The following is a 12,939-nucleotide window of genomic DNA, read 5'->3' on the forward strand; positions in this document are numbered from 1 at the left end:
TTGCGCTATATAAATACATGTACATTTACATTTACATTTACAGTAATGTTTCCTCTTGTAGTGCTTCCATAAACTGGGCTATAACTGCCTTTAGCGCTTCTCTATACCTGGTTGTCACTGCCTTTAGGGTTGTCAAACTGTACGAATGACGGCTCTATGTTAGGCTGTGGCACAGTATCTCTTCTCTCGACTTTAGCAGAACATTTCCAGCTGACAACAAACAAACTTTATGTAAGGTCTTCACTTTATTCACAAAGCTTGCACTGACTGCAGTGTTGCTTTGACTTCCCATATGCCATCCCATTGATTTTCACTTCCGCTGAGGCACACGTGGCACACACAAGCAGTTTGCTGGACCAGGGCAAACTCTCCGGGAGAGCACTCTTGGATCTTCGGGTTGCGTGGTTTATGTCATCCCCTATCTCGTTGTCAGTTGTAACGTTTTCCCTAGCCCAGGTATCAGCAAATTATCACGTCACACATGGAGCTTGGTATTACACGTCTTTCTTCCTCAGTGTGTACCCGTTAACTGAACATTCTACATCATGAATTCCATCACCCATGCCCACACACTTATGTCACTGTTCTGTGGAGTCCTTCATGAACCAAAAGGGTGCCGTCATCTCTAACTCACAAAACACTACAGGATCCACTGGTGTAATTAACTTTTCTTGTTTTTCTCAGATAGACAGATTGGGTCTTATTGTAAAAGCCCTGATGTTTGGGTAGGTAATGCGAGACAAATTAAATATTGATAGTGCTGGTGCTGGCTTTACTGGGGCTGCAACACTTCACCATTCTAAATTCTGCACCTCGGAATGGAATAAAACACAAATTCTACAGGTCTACCCCTGCTTCAAATTGTGAAACTCGAAATATCATATATTCCACACTGTCCAATAGAAAACATCTGCTACTGGTAAACTAGACTTTCTGCCCGAGGCACATTGTACCACTGAATGTTAGCATCTCCTGCACCCAGGCTTTAGATCCTTACTTAGTTTGCACACTTAAGTACGCCGTGTTATATACTTCAAACCACTTCATACAAATCGTATGCCTTGCTGATTTTTTATCACTCCCATCTTCCAGGTAAATTGTTAAGCTTCGACGTGTGAGTTAATTCCTCCCCCAAACAGTTTGTGGAAAGGAGTCTCATTACCTCTATCTATTTCAGGGAAGAGATCGTTACACTTATGATATAATGGTCTATATGGCTATTTCGGTCCCGCCTGTCATCAGTTCCCTCTGCAGACACAGAGGGAAATGTTTCATGCTGCCATCCATGTGCAGGGCTGTTAAACTGGAGCTACGATATTTTAATCTATATGCATAATTATATTTCCAATAGCCCAGCTTCCTTCTAGCTAATAATTCTAACCTCTGGAAGTTTCTAGCTCGTGATACAAGCAGAGGCTGATAAGAGGCAGGAATAGATGGGGTGGCCATGCCCTTGCCTGAGCGTGTTCGCCTGGGAATCATTTTGCTATTAACACTGTATCTGTATTCTTCATTCCTGTTTTCTCAACGCCAGGCATAAATTATTATTTTTACACACAATAAACCTCATTTTTTATATGTGTCTCCTCGACCGCCAACCGTTGTGTTCGGTAGGCAAATATATCTTATCCAAGGTCACTTTTTCGCAGAAATAGTTAACATTAATTTCTGATATAATGTAGGCTGTGTCTCACATTCGGTGGGGCGCACCAGCATCTAATAAAATGTCAGCTTGAAAGCTAGATTTAATATAAGGTCTCATCTTTTGCGCTCGTTACGTCTAAGTGTTCAGAGCATTTTTAGGCCCTGTTGCGTTAAATTGGGGTGTTCAATTATTTCTTCTCGAACTTGAGAATGCCTGCATTGCCGACCGACGCAGGCACTATGAGGCAGATTTACAATAAGTGGCGCATCCCTGCATATCAGCAGGGATGCGCCACTTATTGTGCGCCATGCCTACGCCACCATGGATGCGCTGCATTTACAATGCCGCGCACCATGGGGCAAAAACGGCACAGATGTGTGACGCATCTGTGCCGTAAAAGCGGCGCATTGCTGGAGTTGCGTCGCAAGCGCAACGCATCTCCAGCAAGGCTTGGGGGGGCCCTATTCCAATACAGCTGCGTCAATACTTACGCCTGCTTCAAGCAGGCGCAGGGTTTTGACGCAGCATGGGCCCAAAAGTGACTGAGTGAAATCTTGTAGATTTCACTCAGCCACTTTTAGGAGGCGTTCCTGCGCCGAAACGCCCGCCCCTGTGCAGGAACGCCTAATTCTGGTGCAGGGCTTTACAACGTGACGCATCTCCCAGATTGTTAGTTGTAAGTACCCCGCACCATGGCGCATCTTTTGTGCCGCCGCTGCGTCACAAAAGTGACGCATCGGCGGCGTAAAAGGGCCGCAAGGGGCTTGTAAATCTGCCCCAGCGTATTTTTGCTGTACTATTTGTTATCAGCAAAGCCTCCAAGGGCTATTGGTGTCTTGGAGTTTGTCCCAGTAAAGGTTGTCGTATTAGGAATTGGGTCCTTCCACCTTCTTTTCACCTACCATCAAGCAAGTATAGACGTCCCTGCCCTCCATGGTAACATTCGGTCTTGTTTTGCATGTTCTAAACTTAGGGCTACCGAATTCCTGTGGGTTTATCTGGTGTTGTACTGAGGTGAGGTGACTCTGGGGCATATTAGCAAGAACCTCGTTAAAATTATCGCTGTTTTAGCAGCAGGAAACTGCAGCTAAAACGGCGATAATGGGCTTGCTAATATGCGTTATAGAATTCCAATAGAAGCCCTGGTTAGATGTACTGCACATCTAACCTGGGCTTCTATTGGAATTCTATAATGCATATTAGCAAGCCCATTATCGCCGTTTTAGCGGCAGTTTCCTGCCGCTAAAACTGTGATAATTTTAAAGAGGTTCTTGCTAATATGCCCCTCTGTCCCTTCGTCCATTGCCCATATGTTATTGTCTTCCAGGTTGTGCTTTCCTCGTGGATGTCTACGGGTCTTTTTTGTTGGTATTGTACCCTCCACACCTAACTACACAGCTGTGTCCTGCTTCACCTAATTTTGGTGACTGGTGATTGTGGGTGAAGGCGTGCTTTAGGTTCACGGAGACATAGTTGAGTGTGCGACAAACACATTTCTAGAAAAGCTGTGGAATATTGCACAGGTTCGCAGGGTACTTACTTGTCAGTTGCTTGTTGAGGTGTTGGAGTTCTGCAGTTTCATTGACAGTGCAAGGTTGGAGCTTTGCACCATGGCTGGTTGAGGTTAGAACAGCAGGGCCTTGTGATACTTTCAAGACTAGTGGACCCCAGAGGGTTCCTGTATTCAACTAAAGTTTCACCAGGCCTTTCCCCTTGTGTCTCATCCGGTACTTCCATTGTCAGCATTTCTTGTTTGTATATGTTTCCACAGTGTCTTTCCACCTCCACTGGAATGGAGTGGTGTGATTTGGTTTAGCCTGGTGTGAGCATGTGGCGGTGCTGGATGTTGGAGTGAGGTGTGATCTGTCACGAAAGGGCTTCCATATTATAACACTGTGTTGCACTTTATGCCGCAATGTGTTGTGCATGGTGCAGTTGGAGAGTGTGGTAAATGTTACATTATGTGCTGTGTAGTAATGCTGGTCTCTATAGATGGTGCAGTGTGGCACTGTACGTTGTGCAACAGTGTTGCATGATATGATAAGGTGTTGTGTGGTGGTATGTTGGACGGTATTAAGTGATGTAGTATGAAGTGATGTGGTACTGTGTGGTGAGGTGTTATTTGCCCGAATAATGGGTACTGTTACATGGGGAGGTAGGGTGCGGTTTTCCACGTTCTTCTGTACAGTGAATATGGAGACATAGTGAATGGTGAGATATATTATAAGTTGTTGGTTGGTGTTGTGTATTATGGGCATAGGAGGTACTGGAAGATGTGCTCCTTAGTGTGATACGAAATTATATGGGCTATGTAGTGAAGCCATGTTTGATGGTGTGGACTAGTACGAGTTAAGAGCGCAATGGTGTTTTTCGGTGCTGATACGGTGCAGTGTGATGAAAGAGGAGCAGTACCTTATGGGATGAAGTAGTGTGGTGTTAACAAAAGGCCTGCATGTAACTGGAAGAAATTTGCAAAGCATCCTAGTAAAGGTTTGGATCTTCCGTATATAAATATAGTAGTGATAGTGGTGTGAATGGCTTTTCTTTATGTGGGGACCTAGGTTTTATTCCAAAGAATATATTTTCTCCTTTAGAGTCTGTTGTGTGTGTTGTGTCCCCGAGGACGGGGTTATTTGTGATAAAGAATAGAGAGGAGAGGACGAGCCCATGGACAAACTGCTTGAAAGGGATGTACTGGGGAAGAAAGAAAAATGCAGGACAGGGCATTGGGGCTTGAAAGGTCAGAGTAGCTGACAGGTAGTGTAGTAGGACAGCGGGAAAGCTGTGGGAAGTAAATAGGGAACAGGTGCAAAGACAGCCAGAGGTAGGACTCAGCATTTTACAGGAGCATACAGAGGAACGTGCAATGAGCAAGCAAGGGTATCCTTGGAAAAAAGAGGGGAGGGTAACAGCAGGGGCGGCTTCTCTGTTTGAGCTGATGAGCGTGGCCCGCCTGGTGCGAGCTCAGCAGGCTAACACAAAGTAAAATGGCATAGCAATGCCATTTAACTTAAACCTAGCAGTGCAAGGGCAGGGAGCGGGGCTGAATCCTGCAATTGCAGGATTACAGCTGACCTTGCAGTGTGCATGTTGGGTTGCCCGGCTCTATTGCTACAGCCAGCCTGACATGCACACTGTAAACAATCAAGCAAAGAGGGACTAAAGGGCTTTTTTTGAGGAAGGAGGTCCAGCATACAAGCCCAATCGTATCGTAGGAAAAAAGGGTATGCAGTTCCTCTAATGGTTAGACGAAGGAGAGAGACATTGAAGTACCGAAAAAATAATTACAGCCCTGTAGAGCTATACTTACAAATAGCCCAAATACCAAATACCAAATACCAATAATCAGTCAGTTGGCAGTGTAGAAGGTCCAATCGTTTATCATACAAACAAACTCTGCCAGAGGAGCCTCTCGCAACCTAACCCCTCGAGGTCCGCTGAGAAGACTGCTGGCACATTATCAACAAATCACATATATACTGTTACATTTTGAAACCGTTACCGAAGAAAGAAAAATACAAGTTGGTACAGGTTGGTGCAAAGGAAAGACCATATATGGAACACAAAGCATCCTTAGTTTAGCTCAGCTCGTTATAGCAAGGTCGAGGAGGGTGACTCCCTTCTGCCAGCTCTAGGAGAGTCCGCACAGCGCCTCTTGGAATGTGCTTATCCAGCCTACCCCCACCTACAACCTTGACAGGCCTGACCTGCAGAAGCAGTAGCTTGTTACATTTGTCAGACTATTTCTCAGGAGAACGGCTCTTACTAAGTGTAATGGTAGGTTTCTACTAATGCTGCAAGCAGACTAGGCCCCAAGATGGCGCCTGTTGGATCAAACTATATTGTCTATGAGAAGACGAAAAATACACTAAGGTGTACATTAATCACTAAGATATTACATATGTGAGCTTATTAATACTCGAACACCCACCCTAGCCTAATAGGTACCTCACGCTAATTTCTAACTGCAGTTATGGGTTTTACTAGGCCTAAGTCAGATTTTGGTTCCTCAAACCCTCCTTTTAGCGTGATGTAGCTAACTTAAGGGAAACACTAATCCCTGAAAACTTCCTCATCAATGGCCATTAACTCACAAATCTCCTGTTGGAGCATCTGAGGCTTGGAAAGGGTAGGGGAAGGGACGATCATGGTTGTCAATTTGGCAGCACAATAGGAGCAACAGGCTGGACCACATTGCATACAAAGGCAGCAAGTGAAGAGGATACCTGCTGCTCCAGCCACTATCATCAATAATTTCCAACCCCAAGTAGATAGAAGCCCCCAAAACCAGCTGGAGAGTGACCATGATCCATTCTCAGTGTGCATTTCAGCCGCAATGCGATGCAATTTTTGAATAGCTAAGTGAACTGTGGGGGCGGAATCTGGAATATAAACACAGCAGGAGCTGCCGATCACCCGACATGCTCCTCCCCGATCAGCCAAGATAATGTCAAGAACCATCCGGTTCTGAAGAGAAACGAGCCTCGTAGCCTGAAGCTCTACTGTAATATTTGTCATAATCTCAGTAGTGATATTTATGACATTCTCCACTATCCTGGACAGTCGTCTTATTTCTCTACTATTGAATATTGATCCCCAAAAAGGGACCAATCCTTTTGTAAAATCCGTAAACTGTTGCAAGGAAGTATCAGTTTGATCGACCTCAGTCATTCTGAGCTGTCTTCGCTGTCTATTGGAAACCACTTTTGTGCTATGAAGTTGATGAGTTTTGTGATAATCTGATGGAGCTATGTATACGGGAGGGTACAGGAAAGATAGATAACATCGCCCTGCCCATCCCCGTGGTAACCAGGTGTAAGCATTTTCCCCGCATACAAAATACACATTCGGTGGTGTCAACAGTGGAGGACTGCTACAAAATTGTATTCTATATGTATAATTACAAATACTATTCCCAACTTGTACATGCTCAGTTCCCTGCACACAGAAAGAAGAGGAGGTATTTAAAATGGGGACGGGCATAATTGTGACATTTCTGGTGACAAACTGCTGGAAATACTGAGAATGATTAAAACTAGCAAAATCATAAAGTTAATCTTTCAACCAAGTACTGTTTTCATTAGCAGTATACAAATCCATACACGTATCTGGGTCCAATGATCCCTCCCCCTCATTTCCTGCTGGATCGAATCCCTGGTGCGTTTCAATGTTAGATAGAATCATATTATAATCTTTTTCTGAATATTGTTTGGGGTTTTCCACATCATGGTTGTACATGGCAGAGAACATTTTGAACCATGCTTCACAGCCACCTAAATATGTTAAAGGCAGAGAGAGGAATAAGTCGTGTTTATGCATAACTGATGGCAAAAGTCCACAAACCCAACAATCAGTCATATTAGTTGTACTATGGGTTTGGTGGAGCATTTCTACGAATACATTCTTAGCATAAGTCTGACGATGTCTCTCCTTATGTGGTGCTAAAGTGAACATCAAGTGCTCAGGCGGGGCAATGGTAGAAGGCATCATGGCTTGCATTGGATATCTATACTCCAAATATACGAATATACTCATAAAAATGGCTAATATAACTGTTATTACTAACACAAAGGCTATTTTTACACGCATGGTCCAGGCAGAAAACATTGGCTCATAAAATGGCAAATATCGTGGTGCAAAAGGACGTTCTTCTTCAGGTATAATGCGACCAAAACGGTACATTCCTAACTAAAAGTCCAAAGCTAAGCTGTGTCCGTCTAGAGTCTCACAGGCAGACTCCTATCGTTCATTTCAAGAAAACAAAACGTCGTCATCGAGGAAATCTAATGTACAACCTGGCTGTTTACAAGTGACAGTCTTTCTTTCTGAACAGAGAACAAGACCAAAGTTCCAGCTCTCAACTAGTTCAGTCCAGTGTCTCGCTCAGTACCTCAGACTTGAAATCTAACAAACCCTCCTTATTCAAGTCTTTCCTTATCTCCTAACTGTGGCGCCTGACGTACCGTGATGTTTTCTTGGCCGTAGGTTGTAACGTACATGACCCAGAACCTCCAGATCAGAAAACAGCACCGGAGGCACGTTTCCTTCATCGGAGCCCCTGCTTACTGGAATATCGGTGACAGGCTGAAGGGCAATTGCGGATTCACCTGGGGCCGTTTCGCCCGATCCCGTTTCTCCTTCTTCTTGCCGTTTCGCCCGATCCCGTTACTCCTTCTTCTTGCCTTTGCTCTATTTCGCAGGCGTCGGAAAAAGGAACAAATGACGTGGCTCTCTCAGTTTCCTGGGTCAAAATTCCATCCAGATGCTGCTGATCATGAGGGAGCGGGAGTGGCAACCGTTTGAGGTAAGAAACGTGTATCCAGTGTTTCTTCCCCTCCACCTTCACAGCCGTCCGCGTGGCAAGAAGAATTTGATATGGCTTAGACTACCTCGGGGCCAGGCTGGTGTCTCATTCGTACTTCTTGACCAGCACCCACTGGCCGGGTTCCAATCGATGTCCAGGACCCTCTGGCAGGGGCTGCAGTACAGATGCTACCTGCTGATGAATAGAACGGAGGTCTTTAGTCAAAATATACAGGTAATCAATTAACACAGGATATTCAACATTGGTAAAGGACCGTGGTCTGGGCACTCCCCATACATTAGCGGGTCGCCCAAAAATTACATCATAAGGAGAGAGACCAGATCGTGAATGAGGGGTAACTCGTAATCACATGAGGGCCAGTGGCAAGGTATCGGGCCACTTCAAACCAGTACTTTCCTGAATCTTAGCCATTTTTCGTTTCAGAATCCCATTATACTTTTCCACTAACCCTGCCGACTGAGGATGTCGGGCTGCATGAAATTTCTGTAGGATCTGCAGTCCATTACAGATATATCTAACAAGAGCCCCGTGGAAATGCCCCCCGTTATTTGACAAAATCCAAAGGGGCAGCCCGTATCTAGGGATAAATTCCTTGATGAGAGCTTTTGCTGTAGCCAAAGCAGTGTTCTCCTTAGTTGGGTAAGCCTCAACCCATTTACTAAAGGCACAAACCACTACCAGAACATATTTTAAGTTGTTGATGCACTCCATGTGAATGTAATCCATCTGGAGTACTTCAAACGGTAAAACGGGAGGTGCAAAATTCCCACTCAGAACACTTTCTCCCTTTCCCGGATTGTGTTGTAAACAGACCAAACAATATTGGACCAAATGGACAGCCTTCCTTTGAATGTTGGGATTATTCCATACTGGGTCCAACAAAGCACAAATACCTTTAGCTCCAATATGAGCTGGACCGTGGGCCATAGGTACGACGGCTTGAACCAAAGCATTGGGTAACAGCCATCTTTGTTTTTCCATCAAATCAACCCAACAGTTATTTTCATCCAACCTTCCCACTTCCTTCTCCCATCGCACCAATTTAATTGGAGTGGCTTCCTTCTGTATTTCTTTCACACTCTTTATGGTATTATTGAACAGATCAGATTCTTCCACCCATCTTGCGGAAGAGGTTACAAACATAGCTGATAGTGTGGACTGAGCCGTCTGCTTAGCAACCTGATCAGCAAAGGCATTCCCCTCCCCTACCACCGCCTTATGGGCACTGCATTTGATTATGGCTAGTTTCTTGGGTAAGGTTAGGGCAGCAAGTAATCGTAACACTAAGGGGCCATTCTGTATTTTCTGACCATGAGAGGTGAGGAAACCCTGCTCCCTCCACAGCCGCCCAAAGCTATGGGCCACGCCGAAGGCTTATTGGCTGTCAGTATAGATGTTAACCTCGAGTCCCTCACTTAATTCACTGGCTCGTAATAATGCCACCAGTTCAGCAGCCTGGGCTCATCGATAGGGAACTCGAGAAGTCTCAACTACCGTTTTCAGCGTGGTAATTGCATATGCAATTGTTGTTGTGCCATCTGCTAACTTGAAACAAGACCCGTCCACATATAATTCCCCTTGGGGGTCAGATAGAGGAATGTCAGTGAGGTAAATTCTCCCTTTCATTTCTTCCTCAATTCAAAATATGCAATCATGTACATAATTTGTAGTTTCATTTAAAGGGAGAGGTAGTAATGTGGCAGGGTTTAACATGGCACATCACATAATCATGATATGTGGAGCAAATAGTGTCAATTCATAACTAGTGAGGCGTGCGCTTGTAAGATGCTGTGTTTTGGTTTTATTTAGCAATGCATCCACAGCGTGAGGCACCATCGCCGTTAGACTAGACTTTAGAACGAGCCCCTCCGACTGTCGGATGGCCACAGCAACAGCTGCAGTGGCCCTCAGACAGCTAGGAAGCGCTCTGGCAACATTATCCAATGTGGCTGAAAAGTAAGTGCAAGGCCTTTGCCTACCACCAAATCCTTGCGTTAACACTGAAAGCGAGCAACCGTCACCTTATGCACGTACAGTACAAAGGGTTTACGGTAATCAGGAGTACCCAAGATGGGTGCAGAACAAAGACAAGATTTCAAAGAATCAAAAGAATGCTGACTTTTGTCAGCCCAAGGAAGAGGTTCATGCACATCTTTAGTGGTTAAATGTAACAAAGGTTTAGCTAGAAGAGAAAAATTAGGCATCCATTGGCGACAGTAGCTAGTAATACCAAGAAAAGCACGAACTTCACGTTGGGTGCAAGGGACAGACATGTTAGAGATAGTAGCAATTCGTTCAGGAGTCAAGCGCCTACCCTCCTTCGACAGTAGATGACCTAAGTAGGTCTCCTCCTGTCGACAGTTTTGAAATTTAGACAGGGACACCTTATTGCCTTTCGCTGCCAGATGATGCAATAATTTAACAGTGGCATCCTTACAACCCTCTTCTGTGTCGGACGCTATCAACAGGTCATCCACATATTGCAAGAACACATTACCTGTGGGTAAAACTAAATTGTCCAACAGTGCCTTAAGGGCCTGACTATATATGCTCGGACTTTCAGTATAGCCTTGAGGTGCACAACAGAATATAAAGCTTCGGCCAGATAACGAGAAGCCGAAGATCTGTCGGCTGTCTGGATGAATCGGGATGCTGAAGAAGGCATTCTTCAGATCAATGACCGAAAACTAGTGGGCAGTTGGTGGGATCATCGTTAGTATAGTGGTGATATCAGTCACTACAGGGTACTGTGGCACTACAATCTTATTAACCTCCCGCAGGTCTATCACAAAACGATATGCATCAATATTCCCAGGGGATCCAGAATCAGAGCATTTCTTCAAAATCGGGAGAATAGGACTGTTACAAATATTAGCAGCTGTTTCCTCAACCACCCCTTTGTCAATTAAGTCCTGAATAATTGAGAGCAAGGCTCGTTCGCCAGCTGGCGAAATTTTGTACTGAGGTATACGTGGCAATTTCGCATCAGGTTTCAGTGTAATATGGACGGGAGGGATGTCTAATTTTCCGACATCCGCATCTCCTGTTGCCCATTATGTAGGATGGATGGCATAAAATTCAGGGGGAAGAGGTTCATTTTTGGCAAAGCATTGTTTCATATTATCAGTGTGGGGCTGTATCGTTAAGTAAACACCATCGGGGAAAAATAGATTTTCGCATTCAATTTCTTCAACATATCCAAACCTAATAGGTTCTCACCATAATGTGAGGTCAACAAAAAGGGGGAATCAATGGTAACAGGACCAATAGTGAATGGGAGGGGTTTAGAGATGGGGCTTACCACTGGAACTCCTGAAAATCCACCGATACATTATTTTGCCCTGGGACCAATGATCGAGCAACAGAACTGTTCATCGCTCCTGTGTCACTTAGAAAATTCTCCGAAGTCCCCATCAATTCCCCTTTCACATAGGGTCCTTGTTGATTGACTGGGATCGACACTTGGCCCCTACTCTGTCCCTGGCTGTCCTATGGATGAACATACCCATCCTGTTCTCCAAATGTGTAATCCTCATTATAGTATTGCCTACCTTGAGGGTTATCATGGTGGTTCCGCTCAGGCTTGCCTTGAGCAACTTCTTGCCTACGCATATCGCTCCGGTCTGGGCCGCCTCGCCCACGTCCACGTCCCCGTCCCTGGACAGCTCCATTCTGGGCAAGCAGTAACGGACACTGAGCTCACCAATGTCCTTCCTGTTTACAATAAGCACACTGATTTATCCCTAACTGCGGGGCTGCGCCAGCACTTCTTCCTGTCCCCACTCCTCGAGATACTGGCCCTCTGACTCCTCTCCCTCCTCCTTGTCCTCGGATAACTTGCTGTAGCAATACTCAGATCTTAAGATCCTTTGCCTTTTTCTCCACTTTATCCTTGCTCTCATTTTCCCTATGCTCATAGTATTGGACCATACTTAATATCACGGAGGGAGCAGAGGTAGTCCAGGTACTCTCGGCGGCTTGCAGCCGAGCAGAAATTTCAGGTATCAAATTGGTCACAAAACAGTTTACAAACAACCGGACCACGCCTTCCGTGGCTAGGTCCTGCCCGCTAAAATCGATGAAAGTACCCTCAAACCGAGTGAATAAATTGGAAACACTTTCGTCTTTCTTCTGTTTACAAGCGGTCAATTTATCCCAATCAACTTTCCGTGGGGGAATCAGTGAGTGCATGTAAGCAATTATTTTTGCGGGGAGGGTAGTAATTTCTTCTCTGGGCTTGTCCCCAGGTTTGCGGTCTTGGTCCCAGTCTTTCAACTGATTCCAAGTTCCCCCTAGTTCCGCTGTGTGATCAGTGTCATGAACCTGTCGCCATATATCTACAGGAACCAGCAATCCGTAAAACAGTTCGACATCTGCTAAGGTCATTACAGCCGATGCTGCAGCTTCATATAGTTCTTTATAGTAAGCGGTGGGGTTTTTTCGAGGGTCAGGCAGTTGTGATTTTAAAGCAAGGACCTCGCTTCGTTTCCATGGTGTACATACCCATTGTTCCTGGAACTGTGCATCTACTCGAGCTCTTGTAACTTGATTGTTTTCATCACGTGCTTCAGGCACTTCAGGATGAAAAATAGGATGCACTTCCTTCATGGGATGTTGAAAATCCCAGGTGGGACATTTCACGAACATTCTGCCCCAGTATTTCACCAAGGTTTTATGTTTTTGTACACTTCCCCGGACTTAGATCAAACTTATGAGCTCGGTCTAAGATGTCATACAATATTTGAGGGGCTAATCCGTCCTGAAAGCACTGTTCCCATGCGTCAATAAGGTAACGGGACATTTGATGCAAAGCATGCTGCTGCATAACCGGTTTGAGGTCTCTTATAGTACTCCACAAATCAGCCACTGTATATACATCCTTCCGCATCCATTTAACTGCCTGTTCTGCTATAGCCTCCTTCTCGCTATAGCCCAAAGAGGCTCTCGTTAACAGTCGCCTTGCGCTTAT

Source organism: Lissotriton vulgaris, chromosome 6 (genome assembly GCF_964263255.1).
Source record: "Lissotriton vulgaris chromosome 6, aLisVul1.2, whole genome shotgun sequence".
NCBI lineage: Eukaryota > Metazoa > Chordata > Amphibia > Caudata > Salamandridae > Lissotriton > Lissotriton vulgaris.